This window comes from Vicugna pacos, chromosome 23 (assembly GCF_048564905.1).
Source record: "Vicugna pacos chromosome 23, VicPac4, whole genome shotgun sequence".
Lineage (NCBI taxonomy): Eukaryota > Metazoa > Chordata > Mammalia > Artiodactyla > Camelidae > Vicugna > Vicugna pacos.
In genome coordinates, this window is record NC_133009.1 from 21,752,063 (window position 1) to 21,758,219 (window position 6,157).

Genomic DNA, 6,157 nt, shown 5'->3' on the forward strand with positions numbered 1-6,157 from the left:
GTGGCCTACTGAGTTCCAAGAACAGTAGGAGGCCAGTGTGGCTGGAGCAGAGTTAGAGGAGGCACCTAGGAGAAGCCAGGGATGGAGAGGTCAGATGTGGGAGGATCTTGTATGCCATTGTAAGGACTTAGCTCTCTCCTGGGTGACGTGGAGCCCTTCAGGATTCAGAGCAGAGGAAGGATGCACCTGACTTGTTTTAAAAGCGGCATTCTGAATGGAAACAAATTGCAGGGGGCAGGGCCAGATGCTAGGAGGCCCACCAGTAATCTAGGAGCGATAACTGGGGTGTGGCCAAGGGAGGTAGCAGCTGAAATGACCACAAATAGTGGGATTCTGGAAGCACTTTGATGGGAAGACTGAAAGGATTTATTGCCAGGCCAGATACGAGGTAGGAGAGAAAAGAGTCAAGTAAAGTACCAAGGCTTGGCCTGAGCAACTAGAAGAAAGCACGGCCATTAACCAAGATGGAGAAAACAGGCCTTGCTAGTTTGATGGGTGGGAGTGGACCTGTCAGGAGCACAGTTTTAAACAGGTTAGGCTGGAGGCACCCATTAGACATCCAAGAGCAAGTCTGAATCGACACTGGTTAGACAGGTCTGTAGTGCAGAGGAAATGTGCCAACTGGAGACAAACATGGGAAGTCATCAGCAAAACCTGCTGGTATTTAGAGCCACAATTTTCTGAGATGATCCAGCTCTGTGCTGTCCGACGTAGTAGCCATTAGCCACATGAGGCTACTGAGCCCTTGAAACTAGTGGAAATTGTGCAACTGATGAACTAAATTTTTAATTTTAATTAATTTAAATTTTAAAAAACTACTATTTGATTCAGTTATTGGGTCAAATTGTTTTAGGAAAAGTGCCTACACAGATTTCACTGCTCCAGGCCTTGCCCAAGCCTGATTTCTACAGTTAAGGACTGAGATAAGCAGATGCACAGGAGATGCAACTGCCAAACCAGCACCTGCCAAACACACTTGAGAAATATTAGGTTAAAGCATCGATTGTTCCAAAGACCCAGCTCCATTTCATTACAGAACATCACCACTGGGCTGGGCTCTGGAGGAAAGACAGGAAGCAGCCTTGGTTTTAGGAAGAGGGTGGCAGAGGAGGAGTAAAGCACAAACAAATCCAAGTCCTTATTAGCACCAGCTGGAAAGGCAAGTCCAGAGCAGGGCTAATTAGAATGCAGATGTCTTAACTGAGGGAAGGACTGACACTCACCTCCCAGTCCCAAGAAGGAAGAAGCTCCACTCAATGATTTCTACTTATATCTCCTGGGCAACTCTTTTCTGCAAGAGAGATTGGGAAATGTAGGTTTTTAGTCCCTTCCCTCGCCAACCATACAACAGTCAGTTATGAAGAAGGGATGAGTGGACACTGGGTGCAGTCAGCAACATCTGCCACAGTGTCTGAGGTGAGTTCTCTGTGTGGTTTGTCTTCTCAGGAGCCTGGAGGGGAATGGGTCTATGGAGCTTGACTTCCGTTCTCAGATGCTCTGAGCCAACCTGGCAGCCAGGGACTGAGTCCAGTGGGCCCTGGGGCCTTGGGCCTGAAGATGGGGTTACTTCTGGAGGTGAGGGAACCATTAAAAGGAGTAAAAACTAAAATGGGGGCAAGTGAGGGGTGAGGGAGTGGAGCAGACAGAGACAGCGAGTAGCTGCTGGGGTCAAGTGCCACAGGAACAAAAGGGCTCAGAGGGGCTGAGAGACGCCTGGAGCAAGTCCTTGCTGTCAGCCTCAGCCCTGCCTCTGTTACAGGAGAGGCCATCTACTTGGCCTCCATCATCATCATGCGTCTCGAGAGCACAGAAGGCAACAGAAAGACAGAAGATACAGAGACACTCTGCGTGTGAAAGCACTGGCTCTCCACAGCAACCCCATGCAGTGGGCAGACAGCTATTATCCCATTTTACAGATGCTCAGTGACACTGAACTCCCAAAAGGCAGTGTCAGGATGTTGAGCCCTGGGTCTTGGGGCCCTTGATGCCATGGGTGGTTAAAGGTGTAGCCCTGGGGTCTAGGAGTCCTTCAGGACCACTCTGACTGGGCAGGCTGGGTCCTCCTGGCCTTTGTTTCTGGGCGTCTGTGGCCTGAGGAGCGAGGAGGCAGCAGCATTGCCTCTAGAGGTGGGGCAGGGCGGCTGTGGGGGAGCAGGTACAGCTGTTCCTCGGCTCATCAGGCCCGCACCCTTCACCTGCTTTAGAGTCAGCCTTTCCCAATGGACCAGATTCTGCAGTCATTTTGCAAGAAGAGTCCACAGAACACAGCATCAGCTTGGATGCTGCAGTTTCCTCCCTCGAGCGGCTTGGGGTGAGGGTGGGTGTTGAAGCCTCTCCCAGGTGCCCACTTCTCCCTCCACTTCCAGCACTGTGCCTGCTCTTCACCAGCCGGGGCCTTGCTGACTCGCTGCTCTGCCTTACTTGCAGTCCTCATGGTTGTGCTGCCTCAGCTGGTGGGGCCCCGCTCCGCCCCTCACCTATTCTGCCACCCGGGATGCCTTTTTTCAGCTCTTCCTCCTGCTGCTGTTGCCTGTCCCCAGTTCACATTCTCTGGAGAGGATTTGACAGACTCGGCTCATCCTTGTGCACCAGGCTACACCTCATAGGCCCCTGCCAGGTGGCAGAGTGGCCATTTGGGGCCAATCAGCTGTGGTTGGGGAAGGAGTGGCATCCCACGGTCGGCTGGTGGCTGCCCCGTCAGTGGGGCCTCTGGGCTGGGCAGTTTCACTTACAGGAGACTGTGGGGGTGAACTGCGAGAGGAACCATCATAGACATGTCTGATGCAGATGCTATGCTGTGGAAGAGTCTGGAAGCCTTTATGGATGAGGTGATACTTGAGCTAGGCCTGGAAGAAGGGGTAGAGTCCAGTGAGCAGAGATGAGGCAGAACATTCCAGGAGGAGTAAAGGAAACAAAGCAGATGTTCATGGAACCACAGGGAGTCTCGTGTGACTTGAGAGGAACTCATAGTGGGGGTGGGGAGTGGAGGGAAATGAGGCAGAGTTGGGCTGAGGCCAGACTGGGTAGAGGTTGTATTCTGCAGGGAGTGGGGAGCTGAGCTCTAGAAGGCAGGGAGCAGGTGGAGGCAACAGGGAGGGAGCCCACACCTTCCCCTGCATCCTTTGTCATCCATCCTTCTATGTCCAGGCAGGAGCCAACCTGCTCTTCACCCTGGCGCTCACCAGACTGAAAAGATCCTCCTTGGCTACTGAGCGCCCATGGACTCTTCCACCTTCCCAAAGTCCTGGCTGCTGGCGCAGGGGCCTGTCACTGACAGTGACTTGAGTTCTGAGTCAGAGTTCTCGATGTCCTCTCTTCCCATGGCACCATAACTGGTGGTTGTCCAGGTGGCAGTCCTTCTAGTGGCCTGAGTCCCTGAGACAGGAGGTGGAGCAGAGCCCTACCATCAACACTGTCCTTCCTGTGACATCGTTGACATTTGGGGGCTGATTTACTGCAGCAGAACCAAGCATAACGTGACTAATATACCAGCTGAGGGGGCCTCCCACCCCACACTTAGGGGCGGGCTGGGGGTGAGTAGAGCAGGGAAGAAGGGAAGATACCAGGAGTGAAAGCCCTGGGGAGGATTTGGCTGGACCTCTGCAAGCACAAGGGTTCATTACTTCTGTGGGGCAAAATGGACCATATTACTTCCCCACTTAAAAACCAAGGAAAGGGTCCAAATACCTTAGTGGAGGTTTCAGGGTCATTTACAACCTGGTTCCCGTGGCCCCTCCATGGCTGGCCCTGCTCTGGCTCTCATCCCCTCTCCCAGATCTGCCTTTGACTCACTCTGACCCCAGCTCCTGTCTCTGCTGGAGGCAGGGCCAGCTTGTTCTAACCTGGAGGTCCCTGCCGGCAGTCTCTTTCACCCCTCTGAGGTGCAGACAAGGAATAGTTCCCTCCACAAACTCTGTGCCAGGCACCGTGCTGGGTGATGGTTCAGAAGTGAGCAGAAGAATTGTGACTTCGCCCTCCTAGAACTGACTGCCTTGGGGGCAAATGGAAGCTACACACACAGTGAGACAAATACACATATAAATCCTGCCTGGAAGGGAAAAACAAGGCGGGGGAGATCTCTGTTGATGTGAATGGGGGGTTTCAAGGGACGGTCTCTTCCTCGAGGAGGTGGTTTTTAAACTGAGGCTGAGGGGCAAGGAGTCCTGGCAAGGAGGCAGGGGCCAGGAGGGTGCAGTGGGCAGGGGGGAGGGTGCACAGTGAGCAGTGAGCAGTATTGAGGAAGCCTAAACTTCGGGACCCTGCAGAAGCCAAGGTGGTCGCGGTTACCCCAGCATTTCCCTCTCTTGCTTTTCTTTCGCTCCTGTTTGCCGTTTTCCCACCAGCCCGGTCTCCCCTGCCTGGACTATAGTAGGTACCACAGGTGCACCAGGCACTGTGCCCAGGCCTTTGCACACATTCATCATCCAACAACCCTGGGAGATAGGTACAATGGTGCCCATTTTACAGACAAAGTAACTGAGGCTCAGAGAGGTGAAAAGACCTGGTCACTGGCCAGCAAGTGCTGAAGAGCAAATTCAAACCCAGGCCTGGTTCTTGTGCTTCCTTCTCTGCCCCACTGGGCTTGGGAGCTTGGTTTGTGCCCCAGAGCCCTGCCCTGCACAAGGCAAAGTGCCCTCCTGCCCCATCTCCCCCCTGCAGGCTAGGGGGTTGTGGGAGTCGAGGAAGCCATGGCCCCAGGGCTAGGCTGCCCCATAATAGAAGGCCCTGAAGGTCTGGCTGTGAATGGCTAAACGGTTACAGCCCCAAACCACTCAGTAGGCATTGTTTCGCTGCCAGGCTTGATTGTGTCAAACAGCATGTCGAGGAAAGTAAAAATGTCACCAGATATCAAGGTGGCAGGCCCTTGCTCAGGCCTGATGGCTTGCTGACAGCATCATTTCTGGGATTAAAATGGAGCCCAGGTAAAGACAAAGCAGCCAGGTCCAATGGCAGCCCCTGCAGGGGCCAGGGAAGGGCAGAAACGTGCCCCTGCTGGTGTCCCGCATCCAGGGGCAGCCACCCCTGACATTCCACTCCTCTGCAACCGCCCCTGGAGAGGTAGGGGTGAGCAGAGCTCTGTTTCTACAGCTGAGACAACTGTGGTTCCTGCAGTCACATGGCTGGTACACACGGAGCTGGAGTTGGAACACGGGGCTCTCTAAAATGAAGCCCACATTTCTTTCCAGCAGGCCTGGGAAGGGCAGAAAGGAGGCCAGGGCCCCGCACAGCCACCATGGGAGCTGAGTCCAAGTGTGGTGCTGAAAGGTCTTCTTAGAAGTGTCTTTCCGGAGTTATGGTCAAATGTTTGCACGAGTGCCTGAGCACCTCGACATGTCAATATGCTGACAGCCAGGTCTTGAGGTTTGTGACCTCCAGAGGGTGAGGAGGAAGGTAGACAAATGTCAGGTTCAGCTGCATAGGAGACTTTTGGGGATGAAACTAGCTTTCCAGGAGGTGAAAGCAGCCTCACTTCTTTATATTTCTGGGACCTCTTACTGACTCCAGGACTGATCTGGGAAACTGTAGGTGACTAACCTCTTAGTTTTTGTGTGTAATGGTGATGTGGGTGGAACGGTGGGCAGATTGAGGGTTTCCCGTCTCCTGAAGTCCTGCCAGTCCACTGTCTGTAGACAGGGACCCTCCCCTGTTGTCTCCTGCAGGACTCTGCACAGTTTAACTGACCACAGTAGTTTCTAGAAGCAGTGTTTCCTAAGTGCCCTCCAGGGAGGTCCTGTAGCAGGACATAGAAAACAAGAGGACACTGTCCCTTCTGGGTCCCCAGGATGGGATTGCTTTACGAATTTAAGTACCTGAGCCACAAGTAGATCTGAGAAGAGTCACTTTATTTTTTATATTGAGGTATAGTTGATGTTCAACAATATATAAGTTCCAGGTGTACAACATGGTGATTCACAATTTTTAAGCATTATACGCCACTTAGTTATTATAAAATATTGGCTATAGTCCCTGTGTTGTGCAAGGGAGTCACCATTTCTTGAGCACCCACCATGATGAAAAACCATTCTGGACATTTACATCGATTTTTTTGGTAGCTTAATTGAGTCATATTTTACATGTTGTATAATTTACTCATTTCGAATGTATAATTCAATGATTTTTTTTAGTAAATTCACCAAGATGTGCAACCATCACCATC